The sequence below is a fragment of the Pongo pygmaeus genome, chromosome 22 (genome assembly GCF_028885625.2).
Source record: "Pongo pygmaeus isolate AG05252 chromosome 22, NHGRI_mPonPyg2-v2.0_pri, whole genome shotgun sequence".
Classification (NCBI taxonomy): Eukaryota; Metazoa; Chordata; class Mammalia; order Primates; family Hominidae; genus Pongo; species Pongo pygmaeus.
In genome coordinates, this window is record NC_072395.2 from 56,083,236 (window position 1) to 56,110,921 (window position 27,686).

Sequence of the window (27,686 nt, forward strand, 5' to 3'; positions counted from 1 at the left end):
GGCCACCCACAGGTGGAGCTGGAAGGCCAGTGACCTGCCTCTGGGATACCCTTTCAGTCTCCTCATGTCACAAGGCTGGAACCATTCCGTTGGAAGGCTTCTGTTCCTCTCTCCTGCGTTCTAACCCCATCAAGCAGCCATTTTCATCTGGTTTCCCACATTCATCAACTCACCTGCGATTTACCTAATTTCCAACGCAACTATCAACTCTGGTTAGGTAGAAGTCAGAGAGACAGCGCCTATTTTACTTACCTCCTCCACAAGATGAGCCCCAGACTGTGGGGCAGGACCATGGGATCCTCTTAGCTCGGCTAGAGCTGAATGCTGAGCTCTAGTGTTTGGGCGGATTTACGTGTTAGAATTGCATTTCTCTTGGCAACAGAGCATCTTCCTACCTGGGAAAGATGAGCAAACTGGAAACCTGTATTAGAAACAGTAGGGCCTCGGAGGTGTAAACCAAAAAGTATGTTGAGACAGGGCTCAATCAATTTAGAAGTTTATTTTGCCAAGGTTAAGGAAAATGCCTGGGAGGAAAAAAAACACGGTATCACAGAAACAGTCTGTGGTCTGTGTCTTTCTCCAAAGATGACTTTGAGGGCTTCAGTAAAGGGGAAAAGTGGGCTGGAGGGGAAAGCGGAACAGTGTGGTAATCCACACGTTGCAAGAGAAAAGAAGCAGGTCGGGAACAGTCGACTGTGTACAGCTCACTCCTAAGCAAATCAGCACTTTACATAAGAGAAGCGGATGTTGAACCTTTTATCTGTAGCCGTCTGCTTAGGAACGAAAGGAAAGGCAGCTGCTTACATGACTCAGCTTTCAGCTCATTCTTTTCCTTTTGACAGAGTGAACTGGGGTCCTGAGTTTTGTGTTCCTTTCGCAGAGGTGAGGCCAGAGAAGTGACAAGACAGATGCCAGTCCAGCAGGTGGTCATGTCCAGAAAGTGCAGCCTCAGGTCACGGTCTGGGAACAAAGACTGCTGGAGAGTTGGAAGCTGGCAAGAGGGTCTCAGCTGTGAAGTCCCTGGGGTGGGGGAGAAGTGGTCGGAGAAAGCAGAGGTAAGGTCTATGCGTGGGAACTGAACTGAAATCCACAGCTCTATTACAAGGAATTAATCTGGTTACTAGAACCAGGGTAGATGATCAGACCAGGGCCCCAGTACCATCCACCATTTTTCCTGAGAAAAGGAAAATAGGGCAGTCTGAGCTCTGTGAGGTGTGCAGAATGATCAGGCCCAGAAAGACAGGAGTGTGGGACTTCATTCAGCGCCTCTTCCACCATAGAAGCAACTGTCCAGGGCAATTGTTTGATGGAATTTTTGCTCCTGACAGGCTGCCTCACCCATTATCTTCTTGTTCACATGGAATTAGTGATACTAAGAACGATGCATAGCCAATCAGCACCTTCTGTTATTTTAATGCAAATTCTTGCTAACAACTTAGGGACTGCCTCTTCCTTTTCCTTAAAAACCCACTGTAACTGCTGCTAATGGGGACATATGTTCAGGGCAACCTAGGGGCATGTGCCCAGGTAGCCATCCTCAAGCTTTGGGCTCAAATAAACTCTATACTTAATCATATTTCCTGAATTTCATTATTTGAGGTTGACATCTTGGCAACCCAGATAGGACCTGAAGCAGGCCTTCAGGGATTGCCACTACTTCATCAATAGTTGGAGCCTTGGTACCAGCACAAACGACTATTATTTACTCGACCTCACTGGGGCTGGCAGGGGTCTCTGGTAAGGCCAGTCTTGGGATCTGAATCCTCCCAGCTTAGTTGAAGATTGAGACTTACGCACTAATAATTTGATAGGGTTAGAACTGAAGCTCCACTGAAAGGTAGGAGTTTCTATTTTTATTCTCTAGAGATTTTGCTGACTGCAGGCTTGTGATTTTCACTTCTCTCTGAGGTTTTGCTTGTCTTTTTAGAGTTTGCAGCCTTTTCTTTCATTCGAAATTTGGTCAAGGAGCAAGTGTCATCTTTAAAACTGGCCATATTCTGAAACTTGGTTCAACTGACAAATCTAAACATTCTTCTTCTTTTTTTTTTTTTGAGACAGAGTCTCGCTCTGTCACCCAGGTTGGAGTGCAGTGGCATGATCTCGGCTCACTGCAACCTCTGCCTCCTGAGTTCAGGCAATTCTCTGCCTCAGCCTCCTAAGTAGCTGGGATTAGAGGCGCCTGCCACCATGCCCTGCTAATTTTTTGTATTTTTAGTAGAGTTGGGGTTTCACCATCTTGGCCAAGCTGCTCTTGAACTCCTGACCTCGTGATCCCCGGGCCTCGGCCTCCCAAAGTGCTGGGATTACAGGCGTGAGCCACCGCGCTTGGCCACTTTCTTCTTTAGTGACCAAAATTCCTCCCCTTAGGCATTTTTGGTCATTCAGAAGGAAAATCTAAATTATGGGCACTTGTGCTTCTAGAGGAGACATCCATCTGCAAAAATGGCAGCTGGATTCATGGACAATGCTTATGGTGCCACCTTCTGTCAATATCTAGAAACACGGTCTCACTTAACCCATGAAGACCCCAGACTATAATAGCTAAAATGGGGTGCCTTTAAAATACCTAAATTGGTTTATACACTCAATAGGAAAAAGCTGTGTCTAAAATTTAAAAACTGAGAGAGCTATTTTTCAATGATACTTAGAAGCTTCTAAAAGAAGTTCTGATGAAGTCATTTCTTTGCAAGAAGAAAACAAAAGATTATCTGAAACTATTTCTTTTTTTTGTTTGTTTTGAGACAGAGTCTTTCTCTGTTACCCAGGCTGGAGTGCATTGGCGTGATCTTGGCTCACAGCAACCTCCACCTCCCGGGTTCAAACGATCCTTCTGAGCTGGGATTACAGGCGCCCCCCACCTTGCCTGGCAATTTTTTTTTTTTTTTGAGACAGAGTTTCATTCTTGTTGCCTAGGCTAGAGTGCAATGGCACAATCTCAGCTTGTTGCAACCTCCGCCTCCCGGGTTCAAGTGATTCTTCTGCCTCAGCCTCCCAGTAGCTGGGATTACAGACACGCACCACCATGCCTGGCTAATGCTTTGTGTTTTTAGTAGAGACAGGGTTTCACCATATAGGCCAGGCTGGTCTCGAACTTCTGATCTCAGATGATCCACCAGCCTTGGCCTCCCAAAGTGCTGGGATTACAGGTGTGAGCCACCACGCCCAGCCATCCACAGTTCTTTTTAAAATTTAGAAGTAGTTTCAGGCTGGGTGAGGTGGCTCACACCTGTAATCCCAGCACTTTGGGAGGCCAAGGCGGGTGGATCACGAGTTCAGGAGTTCAAGAACAGCCTGGCCAAGATGGTGAAACCCCATCTCTATTAAAAATACAAAAATTAGCCAGGCATGGTGGCGGGTGCCTGTAATCCCAGCTACTCGGGAGGCTGAGGCAGAGAATCGCATGAAACCCAGGAAGCGGAGGTTGCAGTGAGCCGAGATCGCGCCACCGCACTCCAGCCTAGGCGACAGAGTGAGACTCCGTCTCAAAACAAAAACAAAAACAAACAAACAAACAAAAAGACCGTGGAGGCTTTCTCCTGTTTGTTTCCAGCTGCTGCTTCTCCTTCTGCCTCTGGGATGATCTAAACTCATCTCTTTCTGCCTGTTCCCTCAGCTCCCATACATCTCTTAAGCGGTGTTTTTGGAATTCCACAATGCACACATTTCCTTCTCTCAAAAAGGGGAAAGTATATTTAAATTTGGAACAGACGCTGGGCACGGTGGCTCACACCTGTAATCCCAGCACTTTGGGAGGCCAAGTTGGGCAGATCACCTGAGGTCAGGAGTTCGAGACCAGCCTGGCCAACAGGGTGAAAACCCGTCCCTACTAAAAATAAAAAAAGATTAGCGGGGAGTGGTGGCGGGCTCCTGTAATCCCAGCTACTTGGGAGACTGAGGCAGGAGAATCACTTGAACCCGGGAGGCAGAGGTTGCAGTGATCCGAGACGGCGCTATCGCACTCCAGCCTGGGCGACAAGAAGGAAACTGCGTCTCAAAAAAACCCAAAACAACAACAACAACAACAACAAAAATAAAAAATAAAAAATAAAAGAAATAGGCCAGAAAAGAAATGTTAGCTCAAGCCTGTAATCCCAACACTTTGGGAGGCCAAGGCTGGTGGATCACATGAGGTCAGGAGTTTGAGACCAGTCTAGCCAACATGGTGAAACCCCATCTCTACTAAAAACACATGTGGTGGCATGTGCCTGTATTCCCAGCTACTCGGGAGGCTGAGGCAGGAGAATTGCTTGAACCCAGTAGGTGGAGGTTGCAGTAAGCTGAGATGGTGCCACTGCACTCCAGCCTGGGTGACAGAGCGAGATGCTGCCAAAAAGAGAAAGGGAGGGAGGGAGGGAGGGAAATTAAAAAAATAAAATGCTAACATCCAGGGAATTAGTTCAGCTGAGATCAGATCTGAAACAAGTTAAAACCCTTTAAATGCTCAAACTGCCTGCTCTGGAGCCCCTGCAGGGTTTGTGAGTGCTCCAGCCTGTGGGCCAGAGGCTATGAGTCTCTGCTTTCGTGTTTGCAGCCTGGGTTCAATTTCCAGTCTTGTTTTTTTTTGTTTGTTTTTTTTTTTATTTGTTTTTTTGAGACAGAGTCTTGCTGCGTTGCCCATGCTGGAGTGCAGTGGCACGATCTCGGCTCAGTGCAGCCTCCGCCTCTCAGGTTTCAGCAATTCTCCTGCCTCAGCCTCCTGAGTAGCTGGGATTACAGGCATGCACCACCACACCTGGCTAAATTTTGTGTTTTTTGATAGAGACGGGGTTTCACCATATTGGCCAGACTGGTCTCAAACTCCTGACCTCAGGTGATCTGCCCGCCTCAGCCTCCCAAAGTGCTAGGATTGCAGGTGTGAGCCACTGCGCCCAGCCAGTCTTGTTTCTTTTTCATTTTTATTTTTAGAGACAGTCTTGCTCTGTCACCCAGGCTGGAGTACAGTGGTACTATCATAGCTCAAAGTAACCTTGAACTTCTGGGCTCAAGTGATCCTTCTGCCTCAGCCTCCCAGGTAGCTAGGACTACAGGTGGGCATCACCATGTCTGGCTAATTTTTTAATTTTAATTTTTGTAAATATGGGATTTTGCTATGTTGGCCAGGCTGGTCTCGAACTCACAGCCTCAAGTAATCCTTCTGCCTCCACCTTATAAAGTGCTGGGATTATAGGTTCGAGCCATTGCACCTGGCCATGTTTGTTTTAAATTATTCTTGTAACTCTGGACCTTTTGGGGAACACATTTTTTATTCATCCTTTTTCCTTCCGTGAACAGCTTTTGATTCTTGTAGTTTCCTGTCTGTGGGGGCATACAGGGCTTTTGGACCTTTATGTATAGGTGCTCAGCTGAGAAGCTGAGGTCCTAGAACATATGGCTGGACAGAAATGTGGATTGTACTCCATGTACAGCCAGCAAGATTTCTTTCTTTTCTTTTTCTTTTTCTTTCTTTCTTTTTTTTTGAGATGGAATTTCATTCTTGTTGCCCAGGCTGGAGTGCAATGGCACGATCTTGGCTCACTGCAACCTCCGCCTCCCAGGTTCCAGCGATTCTCCTGCCTCAGCCTCCCGAGTAGCTGGGATTATAGGTGCGTACCACCATGCCCAGCTAATTTTTTGTATTTTTAGTACAGACAGGAGGGTGGGAGAAGCTGGCTTGCTGAGTCTTCTGGCTTTTGTAGCCACCCAATGAGTTCACCTTGCCGGCTGCCTAGATGGAGCGGATTTATCGGGACAGGGGAATTGCAATGCAGAAAGAGTAATTTACACAGAGCTAGCTGTGCGGGCGACTGGAGTTTTATTATTACTCAAATTAGACTTCCCAAGAATTTGTGGATTGGAGTTTTTAAAGATAATTTGGGGGGTAGGGGCTCAGGAAGTGGGAGTGCTGATTGATCCGGCTGGAGATGGAATCATAGGGAAGTCAAAGTGAGGTTTCCTTGCCGTCTTCTGTTCCTGGGTGTGATGGCAGAACTGGCTGAGCCAGATAGCCGATCTGTGTGGTATCAGCTGATTCATCGAGTACAGGGTCTTGCAGAATACCTCAAGCACTGATCTTCGGATTACAATGGTGATGTTATCCCCAGGAGCAATTTCGGGAGGTTTGGACTCACAGCCAGAGGCTGGATGACCTTTAAATCAAAAATTTTTTTTTTTCAAAGAAGCCCCATTTTATTACAGAGAGCATACAAAGCCGTTTTCTCATAAGGAAGAGTACAGCTTCCCTTCTCCAGGGTGACAGATGAGCCTTTTCCGAAGTTCTCAGCTTTCTCTTCTATCGATATTTCCTATGTCAGTTAAAGTGTTTGTAGAGATAGCTGATGCGTTTATTAAGGTTGTGCAGCTCATCAGCGAACATTCTATTTCCAACCATTTTCTTCTTTCGCATACAGCATTGCAATTCATTCCCCTTCCAACCTCGAAGCCATATGGGGTCCCTGATCAGTTCTTTGGGGTGTTTTTCAAAGTTTTCCAGGATCCTGATGTTGTCATACACTCTGAACATGGGCCTCCTCTCGTTCCAAGGATCAACTACTTTAGGGGGTATACCGATCAATCTAGGAACACCAAGAGAGAAGCTTCTGCGTGCCACACCCAGTCCCACAGGCGCCTACCTGCCCCACATAAGAGGCTCCCTGCCATTTCTCTAGTGTCTCCTTTCAACGGCACACCAAGTAAGCCCAAGAATGAGGACCAGATGTGGCCCTCAAGAAGACAACAGGAACCGTCCCTGCCGACTTCACACGGGTACTAACGTGAAGGCAGCCATCTTGGGCCTTAAAATTTCTAATCTTGTAGCTAATTTGTTAGTCCTACAAAGGCAGAGTGGTTCGTAGGCAAGAAGCGGATCTTTCTGGGAAATGGCTGTTATCAATTTTGTTTCAGAGTCAAACTATAAGCTAAATTCCTTCCCAAGGTTAGTTGGCCTGTGCCCAGGAATGAACAAAGACAGCCTAAAGATTAGAAGCAAGATGGAGTCGGGTAGATCTGATCTCTTTCACTGTCGTCATTTCCTCAGTTGTAATTTTTGCAGGGGCAGTTTCACTTTCATCCTTCTCCCGTGCTGGATGCCTCCTCCGTTCCCCCTGCCCTTGGACATCAGACTCCAGGATCTTCGGCCTTTGGACTCTTGGACTTACACCAGTGGTTTGCTTGGGACTCACGGGCCTTCGGCCACAGATTGAAGGCTGCACTGTTGGCTTCCCTACTTTTGAGGCTTTTGGACTCCGACTGAGCCACTCCTGGCTTCCTTCTTCTGCAGCTTGCAGACTGTGTCTCATGGGACTCCACCCCGTGATGGTGTGAGCCAGTTCTCCCTAATATACTCCCTTTCATATATACCTCTATTCTATTAGTTCTGCCCCTCTGGAGAACCCTGACTAATGCAGACCCTTGTGTAACTTTGATCTCCAAAATATGGCTTTCTAGCATTTAGCTGGCTATTTTGAAACTCTTTGTAAAAAAATTTATATATATGAAGGAAATCTCCATTTGTAAGGGCGTCTCCCTCCCTGCACCCAAACTGCTAGAAACTGAAGATGGGGAAGACATTGGCTGAAGACACTGTCTTACAGTTTACATCACAGACCTTACCTTGGGTGGAGATACTTTTCCTGGCAACCTCGTCTTCACTAGGCGCAGGGACCAGCCCCACAGGGTCGGTGGGTTTTTCTCCCCATGTGCAGAGATGAGAGATTGTAAAAATAAAGACACAAGACAAAGAGATAAAAGAAAAGACAGGTGGGCCTGGGGGACCACTACCACCAAGACGCGGAGACCGGTAATGGCCCCGAATGTCTGGGTGCGTTGTTATTTATTGGATACAAAGCAAAAGGGGCAGGGTAAAGAGTGTGAGTCATCTCCAATGATAGGTAAGGTCATGTGGGTCACGTGTCCACTGGACAGGGGGCCCTTCCCTGCCTGGCAGCCAAGGCAGAGAGAGAGAAAGAGAGAGAGCTTGCGCCATTATTTCTGCATATCAGAGACTTCTAGTACTTTCACTAATTTGCTACTGCTATCTAAAAGGCAGAGCCAGGTGTACAGGATGGAACATGAAGGCAGACTAGGAGCGTGACCACTGAAGCACAGCATCACAGGGAGACGGTTAGTCCTCCAAATAACTGCGGGTAGGCCTGACTGATGTCAGGCCCTCCACAAGAGGTGGAGGAGCAGAGTCTTCTCTGAACTCCCATGGGGAAAGGGAGACTCCCTTTCCGGGTCTGCTAAGTAGCAGGTGTTTTTCCTTGACACTGACGCCACTGCTAGACCATGGTCCGCTTGGCAACGGGCGTCTTCCCAGACGCTGGCGTTACCTCTAGACCAAGGAGCCCTTCTGGTGGCCCTGTCCGGGCATAACTGAGGGCTCGCACGCTTGTCTTCTGGTCACTTCTTACTGTGTCCCCTCAGCTCCTATGTCTGTATGGCCTGGTTTTTCCTAGGTTATGATTATAAATCGAGGATTATTATAATATTGGAATAAAGAGTAATTGCTACAAACGAATGATTAATGATCTTCATATATAATCATGTCTATGATCTAGATCTAGTATAACTCTTGTTGTTTTATATATTTTATTATACTGGAACAGCTCGTGCCCTCGGTCTGTTGCCTCGGCATGTAGGTGGTTTGCCACCCACAACTAGGCTTTTACCTACACCCTTCTTCCTTGGTTTGAATTCAGCTCTGTGCTTTTGAGATGTGAATTTTTTCTACTTTGTTTCACCTCAGTCATCCCTTTAGAAGTGCCAATTTAGTGTTGCCTAGCTAACAGTTGCTTAGGGATCATGTAAAAGGGGGAAATAAAAACTATTTGAGAGCATAATCAGGTTAAGTATAATGCTAAAACTTACTTTACAAGTTAGTTGGTCTTGCTAAGATTTATCTTTGGTAGAAATGGGGAATTGGAGAGAAGATTCTTTATAAAAACTATAAGATCTGCTTCTGTCTGTATGTCTATATGTTTATATGTGTCATGTGTATGTGATATTTCACTACCAAAATATATGAAAAAGCTATAATTAATTGGCTTAAAGAAGGGACTGCTTGGCTGGGCGCGGTGGCTCACGCCTGTAATCCCAGCACTTTGGGAGGCCAAGGTGGGCAGATCATGAGGTCAAGAGATCGAGACCATCCTGGCTAACACGGCGAAACCCCGTCTCTACTAAAAATACAAAGAAAAATTAGCCAGGCGTGGTGGCGGGCTCCTGTAGTCCCAGCTACTCAGGAGACTGAGGCAGGAGAATGGTGTGAACCCGGGAGGTGGAGCTTGCAGTGAGCCAAGATCGTGCTACTGCACTCCAGCCTGGGTGACAGAGGGAGACTGAGTCTAAAAAAAAAAAAAGCACAGTGATGCTAGGCCAGAGTCTGGGCCCCTGTGTCTGAACAGTAGGTTTTCTTGGAGTATTGATGTGCTCTTTAATAGAAAGTTGTAAGAGTTGGGCCGGGCATGGTTGTTCATCCTTGTAATTCTAGCACTTTGAGGCCATGAGATTGAGACCAGCCTGGGTAGGATAGTGAGACCCTATCACTGCTATTTTAAAAATTAGGAAAAAGAAAATTGTAAGAGTTTGTAAAAGGTTTTCGGGAATCTTACTTTGTGTGGTCAAAGCTGACTGAGAATGGATGATTGATAATACACTAATATAAAAGTTAAATTTTGTTTTCTCCGTTGAATAAGAATTTCATGTTGTATTAATAAGAGATAGTAAGCTGGGTGTGGTGGTTTATGCCTGTAATCCCAGCACACTGGGAAGCCAAGGTGGGTGGATCACTTGAGGTCAAGAATTCAAGACCAGCCTGACCAACATGGTGAAACCCTGTCTCTACTAAAAATACAAAAATTAGCCAGGCATGGTGGTACATGCCTGTAATCTCAGCTACTTGGGAGGCTGAGGCAAGAAAATCGCTTGAACTTGGGAGGTGGAGGTTGCAGTGAGCTGAGATTGTGCCACTGCACTCCAGTCTGGGCCACAGAGCGAGACTCCATTTAAAAAAAAAAAAAGTAAAAGATTTGTTTACCTTTTGAATAAATTGCAAAAAAAAATGGGGCTGGGAGAATTTGCCTCATGCTATCTTTATTATGTCTCTTGATTGGGAACTGAGTCTCTGCTCTATTTTAGAGTAAAAGAATTTGCTCTTTGAAATCTTTTTTTTTTTTTTATTATACTTTAAGTTCTAGGGTACATGTGCACAATGTGCAGGTTAGTTATATATGTATACATGTGCCATGTTGGTGTGCTGCACCCATTAACTCGTCATTTACATTAGGTATATCTCCTAATACTATCCCTCCCCACTCCCCCCACCCTACAACAGGCCCCGGTGTGTGATGTTCCCCTTCCTGTGTCCAAGTGTTCTCATTGTTCAATTCCCACTTATGAGTGAGAACATGCGGTGTTTGGTTTTTTGTCCTTGCGATAGTTTGCTGAGAATGATGGTTTCCAGCTTCATCCATGTCCCTACAAAGGACATGAACTCATCCTTTTTATGGCTGCATAGTATTCCATGGTGTATATGTGCCACATCTTCTTAATCCAGTCTATCATTGATAGACATTTGGCTTGGTTCCAAGTCTTTGCTATTGTGAATAGTGCTGCAATAAACATATGTGTGCATGTGTCTTTATAGAAGCCTGACTTATAATCCTTTGGGTATATACCCAGTAATGAGATGGCTGGGTCAAATGGTATTTCTAGTTCTAGGTCCTTGAGGAATCCCCACACTGTCTTCCACAATGGTTGAACTAGTTTACAGTCCCACCAACAGTGTAAAAGTGTTCCTGTTTCTCCACGTCCTCTCCAGCACCTGTTGTTTCCTGACTTTTTAATGATCACCATTCTAACTGGTGTGAGATGGTCTCTCATTGTGGTTTTGATTTGCGTTTCTCTGATGGCCAGTGATGGTGAGCATTTTTTCATGTGTCTGTTGGCTGCATAAATGTCCTCTTTTAAGAAGTGTCTGTTCATATCTTTTGCCCACTTTTTGATGGGGTTGTTTGTTTTTTTCTTGTAAGTTTGTTTGAGCTCTTTGTAGATTCTGGATATTAGCCCTTTGTCAGATGAGTAGATTGCAAAAATTTTCTCCCATTCTGTAGGTTGCCTGTTCACTCTGATGGTAGTTTCTTTTGCTGTGCAGAAGCTCTTTAGTTTAATTAGATCCCATTTGTCAATTTTGGCTTTTGTTGCCATTGCTTTTGGTGTTTTAGACATGAAGTCCTTGCCCATGCCTATGTCCTGAATGGTATTGCCTAGGTTTTCTTCTAGGGTTTTTATGGTTTTAGGTCTAACATTTAAGTCTTTAATCCATCTTGAATTAATTTTTGTATAAGGTGTAAGGAAGGGATCCAGTTTCAGCTTTCTACATATGGCTGGCCAGTTTTCCCAGCACCGTTTATTAAATAGGGAATCCTTTCCCCATTTCTTGTTTTTGTCAGGTTTGTCAAAGATCAAATGGTTGTAGATGTGTGGTATTGTTTTTGAGGGCTCTGTTCTGTTCCATTGGTCTGTATCTCTGTTTTGGTACCAGCACCATGCTGTTTTGGTTACTGTAGCCTTGTAGTATAGTTTGAAGTCAGGTAGCGTGATACCTCCAGCTTTGTTCTTTTGGCTTAGGATTGTCTTGGCAATGCGGGCTCTTTTTTGGTTCCATATGAACTTTAAAGTAGTTTCTTCCAATTCTGTGAAGAAAGTCATTGGTAGCTTGATGGGGATGGCATTGAATCTATAAATTACCTTGGGCAGTATGGCCATTTTCACGATATTGATTTTTCCTATCCATGAGCATGGAATGTTCTTCCATTTATTTGTGTCCTCTTTTACTTCGTTGAGCAGTGGTTTGTAGTTCTCCTTGAAGAGGTCCTTCACATCCCTTGTAAGTTGGATTCCTAGGTATTTTATTCTCTTTGAAGCAACTGTGAATGGGAGTTCACTCATGATTTGGCTCTCTGTCTGTTATTGGTTTACAAGAATGCTTGTGATTTTTGCACATTGATTTTGTATCCTGAGACTTTGCTGAAGTTGCTTATCAGCTTAAGGAGATTTTGGGCTGAGACAATGGGGTTTTCTAAATATGCAATCATGTCATCTGCAAACAGGGACAATTTGACTTCCTCTTTTCCTAATTGAATACCCTTTATTTCTTTCTCCTGCCTGATTGCCCTGGCCAGAACTTCCAACACTATGTTGAATAGAAGTGGTGAGAGAGGGCATCCCTGTCTTGTGCCAGTTTTCAAAGGGAATGCTTCCAGTTTTTGCCCATTCGGTATGGTATTGGCTGTGGGTCTGTCATAAATAGCTCTTATTATTTTGAGATACGTCCCATCAATACCTAATTTATTGAGAGTTTTTAGCATGAAGGGCTGTTGAATTTTGTCAAAGGCCTTTTCTGCATCTATTGAGATAATCATGTAGTTTTTGTCTTTGGTTCTGTTTATATGCTGACTTAACATATAATGTTAAATCAATAAAGATTATATATTTATTGATTTGCGTATGTTGAACCAGCCTTGCATCCCAGGGATGAAGCCCACTTGATCATGGTGGATAACCTTTTTGATGTGCTGCTGGATTTGGTTTGGCAGTATTTTACTGAGGATTTTTGCATCAATGTTCATCAGGGATATTAGTCTAACATTCTCTTTTTTTGTTGTGTCTCTGCCAGCCTTTGGTATCAGGATGATGCTGGCCTCATAAAATGAGTTAGGGAGGACTCCCTCTTTTTCTATTGATTGGAATAGTTTCAGAAGGAATGGTACCAGCTCCTCCTTGTACCTCAGGTAGCATTCAGCTGGGACTACAGGTGCCCACCACCACATCCGGCTAATTTTTGTATTTTTAGTAGAGACGGGGTTTCACCATGTTGGCCAGGCTGGCCTCAAACTCCTGACCTCAGGTGATCTACCAGCCTCGACCTCCCAAAGTGCTGGGATTACAGGTGTGAGCCACCATGCCAGGCCGTAAACCACTTTTCGAAAAGAATCAAAGTAAAACAGTAATTGTCTATGGATGACAAAAGCTTTATAGTAGCCATAGTTAAAGATGCCTGTGACAAGGAAAATTGGTTATTTCTGTGGCATCTAACAATGTAACATTATAATCATAATTATCATATGGTATATGATAACATATACCAGGACATATCAAAATTTTAGAAATCTCATATAATTTTGGAACAAATATTAATCACACATTTATACTTATGTGATACACATATAACTCAAAGAAAGTTAAACGCTATTTTTTATTTGACAGTGCTTCCTGTATGATTCTAACATACCAAGTAAGCCTACTATTTGGATTTCCAGGGGTTTCTATTTGTTATGTCCAGGTTATGTCCACATTAGTTCAGGTCAAAAAGACTTAATTTTAGAATTTGAAATTTGATTTTTGGCTGGGTACAGTGGCTCACACTGGTAATCCCAGCACATTGGGAAGCCAAGGAAGGCAGATCGCTTGAGCCCAGGAGCCCAAGACCAGCCTGGACAATATGATCAAGCCTCATCTCTAAAAAAAGAATTTAAAAATTAAGCCGAGTGTGGTGGCGTGCATCTGTAGTCTCAGCTGCTCTAGAGGCTGAGGTGGGAGTACTGCTTGAGCCCAGGAGGGAGAGGTTACAGTGAGCCATGACTGTGCCACTGCACTCCAGCCTGAGTAAAAGAGTGAGACCCTATCTCAAAAAAAAAAAAATTGATTTTGGGAAGTATGTCAAATATCAAAGGTTTAAAACATTTGATATCAAAATATGGCCGGACACAGTGGCTCACGCCTATAATCACAGCACTTTGGGAGGCCAAGGTGGGTGGATCACCTGAGGTCATGAGTTCGACACCAGCCTGACTAACATGGCAAAACCCTATCTCTACTAAAAATACAAAAATTACCCCAGTGTGGTGGTGCACACCTGTAATCCCAGCTACTTGGGTGGTTGAGGCAGGAGAATCATTTGAATCCAGGAGGCGGAGGTTGTAGTGAGCTGAGATGCACCACTACACTCCAGACTGGGTGACAGAGCGAGAGTCCATCTAAAAAGAAAAAAGAGGCCAGGTGCAGCGGCTCACGCTTGTAATCCCAGCACTTTGGGACGCCGAGGCGGGCGGATCATGAGGTCAGGAGATCGAGACCATCCTGCCTAACACAGTGAAACCCCGTCTCTACTAAAAATACAAAAAATTAGCTAGGCATGGTGGCGGGCACTTGTAGTCCCAGCTACTCCGGAGGCTGAGGCAGGAGAATGGCATGAACCTGGGAGGCGGGGCTTGCAGTGAGCTGAGATCGCGCCACTGCACTCCAACCTGGGCGGCAGAGCAAGACTCCGTCTCAAAAAAAAAAAAAAAAAAAAAAAAAAAGAAGGAAAAAAAATTGATATCAAAATAGGATCACAGGTCTGTGTAAAATAAGTCATTCATTTAGCCAGAATGGGAGAGAGCAGTGGTTCTCCCAGCACGGAGTCTGAGATATCTGAGAACGGGCAGACTGCCTCCTCAAGTGGGTCCCTGACCCCCAAGTAGCCTAACTGGGAGGCACCCTCCCAGTTACGGCAGACTGACACCTCACACGGCCAGGTACCCTTCTGAGACGAAGCTTCCAGAGGAACGATCAGGCAGCAACATTTGCTGTTCAGCAATATTCACTGTTCTGCAGCTTCCGCTGCCGATACCCAGGCAAACAGGGTCTGAAGTGGACCTCCAGCAAACTCCAACAAACTTGCAGCTGAGGGTACTGATTGTTAGAAGGAAAACTAACAAACAGAAAGGACATCCACACCAAAACCCCATCTGTACATCATCATCATCAAAGACCAAAGGTAGATAAAACCACAAAGATGGGGAAAAAACAGAGCAGAAAAGCTGAAAATTCTAAAAATCAGAGCGCCTCTCCCCTTCCAAAGGAATGCAGCTCCTCACCAGCAATGGAACAGCGCTGGACAGCACTAAATGCCCACAAGAGAAAGCAGGAAAGTTCTAAAATTGACACCCTAACATCACAACTAAAAGAACTAGAGAAGCAAGAGCAAACACATTTAAAAGCTAGCAGAAGGCAAGAAATAACTAAGATCAGAGCAGAACTGAAGAAGATAAGAGACACAAAAAACCCTTCAAAAAATCAATGAATCCAGGAGCTGGTTTTTTGAAAAGATCAACAAAATTGATAAACCGCTAGCAAGACTAATAAAGAAGAAAAGAGAGAAGAATCAGATAGACACAATAAAAGATGATAAAGGGGATATCACCACTGATCCCACAGAAATACAAACTACCATCAGAGAATACTATAAACACCTCTACAAATAAAACTAGAAAATCTAGAATAAATAGATAAATTCCTGGACACATACACCCGTCCAAGACTAAACCAGGAAGAAGTTGAATCCCTGAATAGACCAATAACAGGCTCTGAAATTGAGGCAATAATTAATAGCCTACCAACCAAAAAAAGTCCAGGACCAGATGGATTCACAGCTGTAGTCCCAGCTACTCAGGAGGCCGAGGCAGGAGAATCGCTTGAACCCCAGAGGTGGAGATTGCAGTGAGCTGAGATCGCACTGCTGCACTCCAGCCTGGGAAACAGAGGGAGACTCTATCTCAAAAAAAAAAAAAAAAAAAGAAAGAAAAAAGACAAAAAGTCGTTTACAATCAGTTACAGTCCAAAGTTTATCTTTTCTTCAAGGAAATTCATGGAAAGGACACTGAGAAGTACTCTTGAATACAGGTTTCTAATAAACTTAGAGATCATACCATTGGACTAGGTAAAAACTTCCAGAATGCTAATGAAAAACTGATGCATTCATGAAGATTGCTAACCCAGCATCAGGCATTACAATAATTAATTACACTGGACTGAACTGATGGACTGAAATTATTTTTATGACTTTTTTGTTGAAACATTGCTAACTCTTTTTGTTTTGTTTTCAAGAGTTAAGAAAACTTTTTTTTTTTTGAAACGGAGTTTCACTCTTGTTGCCCAGGCTGTAGTACAGTGGTGCAATCTTGGCTCACTGCAACCTCCGCCTCCCAGGTTCAAGTAATTCTCCTGCCTCAGCCTCCTGAGTAGCTGGGATTACAGGTGTGCGCCACCATGCTTTTAGTAGAGATGGGGTTTCACCATGTTGGCCAGGCTGGTCTCGAACTCCTGACCTCAGGTGATCCACCCGCCTTGGCCTCCCAAAGTGCTGGGATTACAGGCGTGAGCCATAGCCCCTGGCCGAAAACTTAAAAAAAAAAAAAAAAAAATCTGTTTAGAGCTTATAGCAATTGGGTAAAATATATTTTTGTGGGCAAAATTGAAGCATTTATCTTTCTTTCTACCTGATTTCTCCAGAATTCAGAAACTGTGAATGAGTATTCTTATTTTATTGTAATATAATTATTTGCATAATTTTAGTAAATTTTTTTTTTCCTTTGTTAACAGAACACAATTGAAGACACTGGTTATTCTAGCAAGGCTTTGACTGGAATGGCATATTTTCAGATACGACCAAACTGCTCTGAGGAATTCAGGTTGGCTTTATAGAGCCAATAAAAAGCTACTTGGAAAGAGTGTCCATGTACCTTATCTATACAGTTCCCTTACAAGGTTCCTGATCATGAGGTAAGTAAATAATGTCCCTTTCTGACAGGCCCAGGAACCTCAAATATTTTGGGGCCTTGAGAAAAGAGGGACTCACCCAGTTCATGCAGGTGTTACAGGCACAATCTGAAGATGAATCTTTGGCTTTTTAAAGCCTCAGATTAAAAAGTCTAATCTGAAATTCTCTATGAAAATTCCTTCAAAGCCAACTTGAAGAGAACCTTTATGATCAGTCATGATTCTTGTTCCACTTTATGCAAATAATGAAGCTGAGTACCATGCTAAAACTTATTTTACAAGTAACTTGGTCCCACTGAGATTTATCTTTGGTAGAAATGGGGAATCCGAGAGAGAAAAATTATGTTTCAGCAGGAAACGATTTTATACGTATTAATAGATTCCAGCCCTGATGATTGCTTCTGAGTTTTTATTATTTTCCTGCAATCCTTAATTATTTCCTGGCTACAAGAAGTCTTTAAAGAAGGGCTGGGTTTTAATTTTATGATGTTTTTAGTTCACTCATAAATTGAATGGTTTTTTTCTGTTCTGGCATACACATTTCTTTTTGATGATAATTCTTATGTGCATTATATTTCTACTATGTATCTCTCTCTCTCTTTTTTTTTTTTTTGAGATGGAGTTTCACTCTTGTTGCCCAGGCTGGAGTGCAATGGCTTGATCTTGGCTCACTGCAACCTCTACCTCCCAGGTTCAAGTAATTCTCCTGCCTCAGCCTCCAGAGTAGCTGGGATTACAGGTGCTCGCCACCATGCCTGGCTAATTTTTTGCACTTTTAGTAGAGACGGGGTTTCACCATGTTGGCCAGGCTGGTCTCAAACTCCTGACCTCAAGTGATCCACCCGCCTCAGCCTCCTAAAGTGCTGGGATTGCAGGCGTGAGCCACCACGCCCGGCTGTATCTCTCATTGTTTTACTTCTCCTAAGAAAACCAAATTCATGGTATTCTGAAGACTAGAGATGATTCAACAGGCAACAGCGGTTACATAAATTGATGACTTGACTGAGGTCTCATTTTTGCCACCCTGCGATGCCATCCCAATTTGGCTTTTGGCTTTCTTCAGATTCCTCACTGAGAGGTGTCCTTCCCTGATGTAATTTGGATATTTGTCCTCACCCAAATCTGATATTGAAATATAATCCCCAGCATTGGAGGTGGGGCCTGGTGGGAGGTGGTTGGCTTACAGTGGTGGATTTCTCTCGAATGGCTCAGCACCCTCCCTTTGGTGCTGTCCTCACGACAGTGAGTTCTCATGAGATCTGGTCTTTTAAAAGTGGGTGGCACCTCACCTGCCACTCTCTCCCTCTCTCTCTCTTGCTCCTGCTTTCCTTTTGTGACGTGCCCACTCCCCCTTTACCTTATGCCCTGATTGTCAGCTTCCTGAGGCCTTCCTAGAAGCTGAACAGATGCCAGCACCATGCTTCCTGTACAGCCTGCAGAAACCATGTACCAATTACACCTCTTTTGTTATACATTACCCAATCTCAGGTATTTCTTATTTTTATTTATTTATTTATTTATTTTCATGCAAGATAGGTTCTTACTCTGTCACCCAGGCTGGCGTACAGTGGCACGATCATGGCTCACGGCAGCCTTGTCCTCCCGAGGCTCAGGTGATTCTCCCACCTCAGCCTCCCGAGTGGCTGAGACTACAGGCATGTACCACCATGCCTGGCTAATTTTTTTTGAATTTTTTGTAAAGATGAGGTTTTGCCATGTTGCCCAGGCTGGTCTCAAACTCCTGGGCTCAAGCCATCTGCCCACCTCGGCCTCCCAAAGTGTTGGGATTACAGGCGCGAGCCAGTGCAGCCAGCTGGTTATTTCTTTATAGCAATGTAATAATGGCTTAATACATCTCCCCTCCCCTACGTGGGACAAGGCCATCTGATAATTAACCTTCCTAGCAACTCAGAACTAAACTCCTGAACATAAAGGGAGCCAAAGCAATTTGCATTTTTCTATGAGGCCTTCTTTGAAAGGTCTTGATGAAAAGGGGAGAAATGGGAAAAAAAATAGCACAGAGCAGTCTGAGCTATGTGAGGTGTGCCAAAGTTATCAGGCCCAGAGAGACAGGAGTGTGGGACTTTTTGTTTTGTTTTTGTTTGAGACAACATAGTGAGAGCCTGTCTTTATAAAAAATTTGAAAAAATTATCCAAGCATAGTGGCATGTGCCTGTGGTCCCAGCTACTGAGGCAGGCTGAGGAGAGGGGATTGCTTGAATCTGGGAGGTTGAGGCTGCAGTAAGCCGTGATCACACCACTGCACTCCAGACTGGGTGACAGAGTGAGACCCTGTCTCAAAAAAAAAAAAGAACCCACTGCTGCTAATTGGAGCAGCTATTCAGGGGAACTTGAATCTAGGCTCCCAGGTGGCCATCCTTAAGCTTTGGGCTTGAATAAACTTTGTACTTAATCATATTTTCTAAATCTCATTATTTAAAGTTGAGAATTCATTCCTCCCTTCATCTGTTCATTCATATGTCTGTCCTTTCATCCATCTATCCGCTCATCTAGCCATCCACCCATTTGTCTGTTAGTCCATCCATCCATCCATCCACTCACCCAGACATCCATCCATCCATCCGTCTGTCCTTTCACCCACCCATTTATTCATCCATCCATCCATCCATCCATCCATCCCACTGAGTCATCCATCCATCTATCCATCCATCCATCTGTCCGTCCGTCCATCTTATATTTTTGGGGGCATGTCTGATGTGTCAGATACTGTGGCAGGTGCACAGACACAAATTCAGAAGGCAGATCTCCTCTTAGAAGTCTGTCAGGCACCTCAGCGCAACAGGTCTCCAGCTGACTTCATTTTATCCTCCTCCTCCCATCTCTTGATGTTCTGTTCAAGCATTTAGTAAATGCCAGTCATCTACAGCCTGAGCCCACCTGGGTTGCCCTAAGTTGTCTGATTCACATCCATTCTAGTTCCTTGGCTTCTCTCAACCATGTCTGCTCCTTTTCCTCCTCTTGGCCATTCCTGAGTGTACCTGGATCACTACAGCAGTATCTGTGCTGTTTCCTCCTTTTCTAGGTGACCATTTGTCCTTCTGCCAGAGGGCTCTATGGGAAATACAGATTCGATCCTGCTGTTTCTTCCTGGGAGCCCTCCATGGCGCCCAGTCCCTGGAATGTGCCGGGCAACTTTCAGCTCTTGGTCCTGGGAGCCTCCCACCTGTGCACAGTGTGTTCTTCCAGGGCCCATACCCACTCCCTCCTTCCCAGCATTCCAGTTTGGCCCTTGAGGCCTCCTCGGAGTCATCTCCCTCCCAGATGTGCAATGCATTTTGGGTTCTCACAGCTTCCCCTCCTTACCTGCAAAGGTTGAACAGACCTGGATCTGATATCCTGCTTTGCCACTTCCTGCTGCATGACCTGCATTATGAAGTTCTCTAGACTCAGGGTTTCCATTGGCTAATAGGATCAGCCAACCTGCCTTTGAGGAGTGGAGGAAGCTTGGCACTTGTAGGTGCCCATGAGGCATCAGAAACTGCCCTCGTTGAATGATGCTCTAATGCAGTGTTGACATCTCTGTCCTACTAGACTGGGGTTGCTTTGAGGACTCCAATTCTGTGTTTTCATCCTGATTCCATGATGGAACAGACCCATCGACCCTTGTCAGCATTCCAAAAAGCAAAAAGCTGTGAAAATGAAAAGGGCTTTTTTTTTTTTATCTGTAAACTTTGTGCCAAAATTTGCAAAAGCTGACCTGACCCGAGGTGTTGGCAGCATCCCAACACTCCCTCTGTTACAGGCACCTCTTCTGGTTGCTGACAATGTGTATGCTTTAATTTTTAAAATTCATTTGTCTTTTTGTGACCATGGGTTTCATTGCACTGTGAATTCATACAAAAAGGGTAACATGTACTGAGTGCTCACTGTGGGAAGGACACATGGAAACACTCTCTTTGTCAATAGTGCAGAAACCATCAGTGATGTTGGGAAGCCATCAAAAGACAAGCAGTTGGGCTGTGCATGGTGGCTCATGCTTATAATCCTAGCACTTTGGGAGGCTGAGGTGGGAGGATTGCTTGAGGTTGAGAGTTCAAGACCAACCTGGCCAACATAGCAAGATTCCCTCTCTATTAAAAAAAAATACAAACAGTTGAAAATTTACAATAATTGTGATTAGCAAGAGCCATTGAAATATGGAAAACACAGGGCCAGTGGGGTGTGGTGCAGGGAGGGGGATCTTGACCAGGAACGGATGGAATGGAGTTGGCATTGAAGAAGTCACCGTATGCCAAGGAGTGGTTTGTTGGTTATGAAAGAAGCTGGAATACAGCAGGAAGAAGTGAACTTTAAAGGTGAGCATGAATATTCAAGAAGTGTGGTGTAAAACAATCTGCATAGCTGTGGTGGAAAGGCTTCTTTTCTGATCAGGAAACAGCTGAAAATTACATTGATAGATTTGTATCCTCTGAAAACCTTAGTCTCAACCAGGCGCGGTGGCTCACGCCTGCAATCCCGGCACTTTGGGAGGCCAAGGCAAGTGGATTGCTTGAGCCCAGGAGTTTGAGACCAGTCTGGCCAACATGGCAAAACCCCATCTCTGCAAAAAATACAGAAATTAGCCAAGCATGGTGGTGCATGCCTGTAGTCCCAGCTACTCTGGAGGCTGAAGTAGGAGGATCACTGAGCCCAGGGAGGTTGAGGCTGCAGTGAGCCCAGATGGTGCCACTGCACTTCAGCCTGGGTGACAGAGAGAGATCCTGTCTGAAAACCAAAAAACAACAAAACCTTAGAACAAGTTTGTGGAGCTGATGAGTCAGGCAGCTTCACCTGTGCTCCTTTCTAGACAGGCAGGATGGTTGCGGAGAGTCACAACAGGCATCCAGGAGGAAAGGCACGGGATGATGCTGGCCAAAGCTAGTTGTGGTTGGAAAAAGCCACTGGTGTGAATGGCGTATGCTAGTATGCAAGGGAACATATACTGGGAACCCGAGCCATGTTTTCTGCATGGTTTAATAATCCTTTGTATCAGTGCCAGGAATTCACTGCAGATAAGCTGGTCTGGAAGAAAAACGAACATTTTGTTATTTCTGCACAGCTGCTCCACACATTCCTTTCCTGAATGTCTTTTGAAAAGCAATGTTTCTGACATTTACTTTCCACAATTTGTGAAGGGAGTTTTACACTCCAATAAGAGTGAATATAAATGCTTTTTTTGGGGGGAAGGGGGAGTCCTGCCATTAACAGAAAGCAGGGCTTCCTGACTGAGTTCACTCACAAAGCTGCCATTCGCACAGTCACAAATGCTCGGACAGGATGGACAGCTCCACTAATGTGCGCTTGGTTGACTGCGTGAACCCCAAACATTTGAGACAGGCCTCAGTTAATTTAGAAAGTTTCTTTTGCCAAGGTTGAGGACGCGTACCCGTGACGCGGCCTCAGGAGGTCCTGACAACACGTGCCTAAGGTGGTCAGAGCACAGCTTGGTTTTAGACACTTTGGGGAGACCTGAGACATCAGTTAACACATGTAAGATAAACATTGGTTTGGTCCGGAAAGGTGGGACAACTTGAAGCAAAAGCGGAACTCAAAGCCGGGAGGGGACTTCCAGGTCATGGATAGATAAGAGACAAGTGGTCGCATTCTTTTGAGCTTCTGATGAGCCCCTCCAAAGGAGGCAATCAGATATGCATTTATCTCAGTGAGCAGTGGGGTGGTTTGCAGTAGAAAGGGAGGCAGGTTTGCCATAAGCAGCTCCCAGTTTGACTTTTCCCTTTAGCTTCGTGATTTTGGGGGCCCAAGAGATTTTCCTTTCACAACTGCATGAGCACTTTGACCTAAAACAATTCTTGAAACCAAACCTGGAGATAAAGCCCGTCTATGGCAGAAGAAGGTGATAGCAAACTGCATTATTGACCCTCAAAGTTTATCAACCAAAAGTGGAGTCAGGAGAAAGTCACAGAGAAGAGATGCTGAACCTAGAAATGGGGCACCTGTTGTGTCTGCCTCGCGTGAAGGAGAAATTGCTGGAATCGGCTGAATACCAGTGAGAATGGGAGGGGAAAGGTGGGGGAGATGTGGACCCTGGGGAGTCCCCACAGACTATCTGGCAATATCTATGGCCTGCTAATTGCTGGCTTCAAGGACATTTATCAGTGAGCAGGAGGACCCCTGAATTAGAGAGATGCTTAGGTGTGGCACCGGTGATGTGGGAGGAAGTGCCGAGAAGCCCATTGACACGGTGCTGCCCCAGGACTTCAGAGACTCTTCTTTAACCCATCCTCCATGCTGCCTCCAGCCCCATGACCTCAGCAATGCATCACTGCTGTGCCCCCTTTGCCAAGACCCCCAAGCAGCCAGATGTAGCCTGATTCATTACATGTATGCATACAGGTGTCAACCTAAAATAATCAAAAGGGCCAGAATCTAGTTTAAGGAGAGTTTATTCAAGTGCAAAGTTTAAGTCCAGCCATCCAGGAAGCACAGATTCCAAAGAATGGAAGTCAGTGTTCTCAAGTGTAGAAGTTTGGGACCATGTATATAGATAAAGTTTATGGAAGCTTACCAGAATTTCAACATCTTTAGACTTTAATGCATAGTTACAGTGGTCTGATTAGTCGAGGTGGTCTTTTTCTTTCAAGAAAGGTGTATTTGGCCAGGCACAGTAGCTCATGCCTGTAATCCTAGCACTTTGGGAGGCCAAGGTGAGCAGATCACCTGAGGTCAGGAGTTCAAGACCAGCGTGGCTAACATGGTGAAACCCTGTCTCTACTAAAAATGCAAAAATTAGCTGGGCGTGGTGGCAGGCACCTATAACCCCAGCTACTCGGGAGGCTGAGGCAGGAGAATTGCTTGAACCCGGGAGACGGAGGTTGCAGTGAGCCAACATCACACCACTGCACTCCAGCCTGGACAACAGAGCCAGACTCTGTCTCAAAAAAAAAAAAAAAAAAAAAAAGCAGCAGAAGAAGAAAGGTGTATTTAATCTTCCACACTGAAGATGCAACAGTCATGAGGTCTTTGCACCATCTGATCTGAGTTGGGTACAGGACAATAAAGGAGGCAGCTAATCTGTAACAGAGATCAGTGATGGGAAGGAGGAGATTTGGTCTCTGGGAGACTGAGGCGGGAGGATTACTTGAGCTCAGGAGTTCTTTTTTTTTGAGACGAGTCTCGCTCTGTCACCCCGACTGGAGTGCAATGGCGCGATCTTGGCTCAATGCAACCTCCACTTCCCAGGTTCAAGCGATTCTCTTGCCTCAGCCTCCTGAGGAGCTGGGATTACAGGTACTTGCCACCACGCCTGGCTGATTTTTGTACTTTTAGTAGAGATGGGGTTTCACCATGTTGGTCAGGCTGGTCTCGACCTCCTGACCTCAAGTGATCCACCCGCCTCAGCCTCCCAAAGTGCTGGGATTACAGGTGTGAGCCACTATGCCCGGTCGAGCTCAGGAGTTCCAATCCAGCCTGAACAACACAGCAAGACCCTGTCTCAAAAAGAAAGAAATATGACAATATGACTTTGCAGCTTTTCAGAACATCAATAACTTTGCAGCTCTTCATGTTTCTCCTAGTCATATCCAGAACAAGGACCCTGGGGAAGAGAGTTAAGCTGTAATCTAAGAAGCAGAATTTGCAAATATGCTACTGACTCAGTCTCCAGGGCTTAACATCCCCTTTGGCATAATAAATTTAGAGGGTCCTGAAATTTTATTTGCTTTTAAACGACTTTTTTTTCTTTCACAGACATTTAGCTTCACTTGAACCTGTGTTGGAAGCTTTAGTGAACATTGTCCTTGGGAGTAAGAAGTACTGGAAAATTTATGGTATGTGGTTACCGTGCTGTTCCATGAACTACTGCATTACTATATAAATCAGCTGGAAGCAAAAGCTGTAATCCTGCTTATGGGATATTTGTTCCACTTAGCATGATGAATTTGGCTGCAGAAATATCAGTATATTTGCCTTTGGAGTCCTGCCTCAGACCCCTGATGGGGGCTATGCAATCTATAGTACTTGCTTTTATTTGTTTATTCTGCTGTAAATGGTTTGTTTGAATGTTTTGTTTGCGAAAATAGCCTTGATTTTCCCTTCACTGTTTCCATGCACCTTAGAAATAGGACTTCGTAGCTGGTTGTGGTCATACACACCTATAGTCCCAGCTACTTGCAAGGCTGAGGTGGAGGTGTGGCAGGCCAGGTCTCACTAACACAGGCCTCCATAACAACTGTTTCAGTACTGACCAAGTGGTTAAGTTAAATATTAAAAGCTGAAAGAGCCAGCGCCCTTATACGAAGGCTGGAATGTAACAAAAGCCTACCAAGAGTTTTGCCCAGGCCTTTCCTGGGCTTTAAAGCATGAGGAGATAACAAAGGAATTCTTAACAGGACTCATTTAGGATTAAACAAATTTTATTGGGGGTCTGAAGAAACTCCCCAGGCCTCCACAAACAAGCTTTATTGAAGACTAAAGGAACTCCCCAAGCCTCCATGACTTAGCAGGAGGCCAGATCCGGGTTTTCACCCCAGCACCTGGACCCAGCTAGATTAATTAAATTCACTGAGGCTCCAGAGGAAGGTCTTCAGGACTCAGATCTTAGTTATAGATTAAAATAAGTTAATCACTTACATCTTTAGATGAATGCACACTTACACGTAGACATAGAGCTGAGAAAGTATACAAGCTCTGGAAAACGCTGTAATTTTGAGTTGGTCTGGTGATAATTTTCAGGCCTTCTCTCTGTAACTGGTTACAGAAATAAAAACTCCCTTCTCTCCTAGTTCATCTGCATCTTGTTACTGGGACATGAGCGTAGGTGGTCTACCTTCAGTTTGGTCTGTGAACAGGAGGATTACTTGAGCTCAGGAGTTCTAGTCCAGCCTGGGCAACAGAGCAAGACCCTGTCTCAAAAAGAAAGAAAGAAATGACGATATGAGTTTGCTGCTCTTTAAATCGATGACTTTGCAGCTCTTCATCTGAAGAGGTGGCATCTGTTTCCCCTGTTTGAGTGTGGCACATCTAGGAGAATGGCTTTGAGCAGTGGTGTGGCAGACGTGACTGTAGGCCAGCCCTGAGCTGAGGCTGCCAGGGGACTGCACACTTCCTCTCTCAGCTCTGCCAACTGCTGCAATGTGTCTGGGCCAGCCCGCTGGAGCACAGAGCTCAGTGCATTGGGACAGCTACAGCCCATTGCATCGGGATAGCCCATTGCAACAAGACCCACCTGTCGCCACTGCAGGTGCGTGAGGGTGCCCGGCTGAGAGCAGACAAACTGCCTAGCAGGTGGCTTTTCAAGCGGAATCACAGACTAGCTCCATCGCTGTGGTGAACGTTCTCCCCAGTGCCAGGATTCCACTTGGCCTCTGACTGCTTGAGCAGCCGATGTGACAGCCATCTCTCTGCTGCCGTGCATGTCGGCTAGGCTGGAGCCAGTGCATCAGGAAGTAGATGCAGAAGTGGATCAGGAGCAAAACATTCCTGAGAGCTGGCAGAAGCTGGCATCTGGAGCCACTGGGATGCGGGTATGGGCTCTCTCAGTGGCAGAGGAACAGCCTCCTGGCAGAACCAAAGGCTGCTTTGTGCCTTCGATGCTGCTGCTGGCCAGAGTGGTTTTCTGTCTCAGACCCTGTACCATGGTCTGTTCTTTCTCATTTTTTATTTAAAGGAGAAGAAAATGATTATGTGTACATGCTGGTGGCACACATAACTTAGTATTAAGTATTACACAGTCTTACAGGCAGGGCACAGTGGCTCACGCCTATAATCCCAGTATTTTGGGAGGCTGAGGTGGGCAGATCACCTGAGGTCAGCAATTTGAGACCAGTCTAGCCAACACAGTGAAACCCCGTCTCTAATAAAAATACAAAAATTAGCCAGGTATGGCTGCACCCGCCTGTAATTCCAGCTACTCGGGAGGCTGAGGCAGGAGAATCGCTTGAACCCGGGAGGCTGAGGTTGCAGTGAGCTGAGATCACACCACTGCACTCCAGCCTGAGTGACAGAGTGAGACTCTGTTTCAAAAAAAGAAAAAAAAGTCTTAAAAGTCTTACAGACCCAAGGAAGAATTTGTCTTCCTCTGTGAGAGGGGAGATGTGCTCTGATGATATTGGAGAAAACCCCAAAATCAGTATCAGCCCACCAACCAGGCCAGTGAAGCCCCACCCAGACGCACCAGACATGGCAGTCCATGAACAGCCAGGCTTTTGTAAAGGCCGGTGCTTTATGGAATGACACTCTGCCAGGCCCGGGTTCTGGGGCTGCCAGTCACTCAGTCTTTTGTTACTCATCCATTGCATATTTCTTGAGCACCTCCTATGAACCAGATGCTGCCTGAGAAACTGGGGTTACCAGGGCAAATGAGACCAGGCTCCTGCCCTCAGGGGCCCCAGGTTCAGAGGGGAAGAGAAGACAAAAAATAGGAAAAGAAGTGAGCTAATTTCAGACAGTGCTTAGAGCTGTGGAGAGAATGCGTGGCACTCGGAGGCCCTGAGCAGCCCAGATGGTGAAGCAGCTGCGGTTGTGGTGTTGAGGGTGTGACCCTGAAAAGATGTAGAGTTGAGAGTGAGTGAAGGCCTGGGGTTGGCAGGGGCAGGGTGGCGGATGGAGAATGAGCTCTATGTGGAGGAGCAGTGAGCAGACCACTGTGCCCGGAACTTGGTGGGGGTCTGGGGCCAGGTGAGACTGGCAGAGTTTGGGGAGGGACTCCTGGCCCAAATCAGGTGGGCTGTGGCATGGAGCATGATGTCATCCTAAAACCATCCTAAGGACACTTCAGATGGTCACTTTCTCAGTCTGGGCCTTGGTTTGTTGATCTGTGGAATGGGAGTTGCACTAGTTGATTCCTGGGGTCCCTTCTGAAACCCCCAACTTTGTGAGTCCATGACATGAAACACAAACCCCCTGCCATGGTCTGCAGAAAGCTGTCAACTCTCCCTCCCCAGGGAGACAGACACTCATCTCCCTGGCTGCCCAAAGCACAGGGAGTCTCATGTTCTGATGTCTCTTTCTTTCTCTCTTTCTTTCTTTTTCTTTTTCTTTCTTTTTTTTTTTAAGATAGAGTCTCGCTCTGTCATCCAGGCTGGAGTACAATGGTGAGATCTCAGCTCACTGCAACCTCCGCTTCCTGGGTTCAAGCAATTCTCCTGTCTCAG

At 45.4% G+C, this 27,686-nt stretch overlaps 1 protein-coding gene and 1 pseudogene across 1 annotated transcript in view; one reads left to right on the plus strand and one right to left on the minus strand.

The window, feature by feature from the left end:
- The window catches only part of CRYAA (crystallin alpha A), a 62,200-nt gene that overhangs the window by 936 nt on the left and 33,578 nt on the right, over positions 1–27,686 (plus strand). Inside the window, exon 2 of the mRNA XM_054468618.2 lies at positions 881–1,055. The gene's annotated coding sequence lies outside the window, so the exon portion shown is untranslated. The remainder of the gene's footprint in view (positions 1–880; positions 1,056–27,686) is intronic.
- Positions 6,269–6,636, minus strand: LOC129022453 (large ribosomal subunit protein mL51-like; annotated as a pseudogene).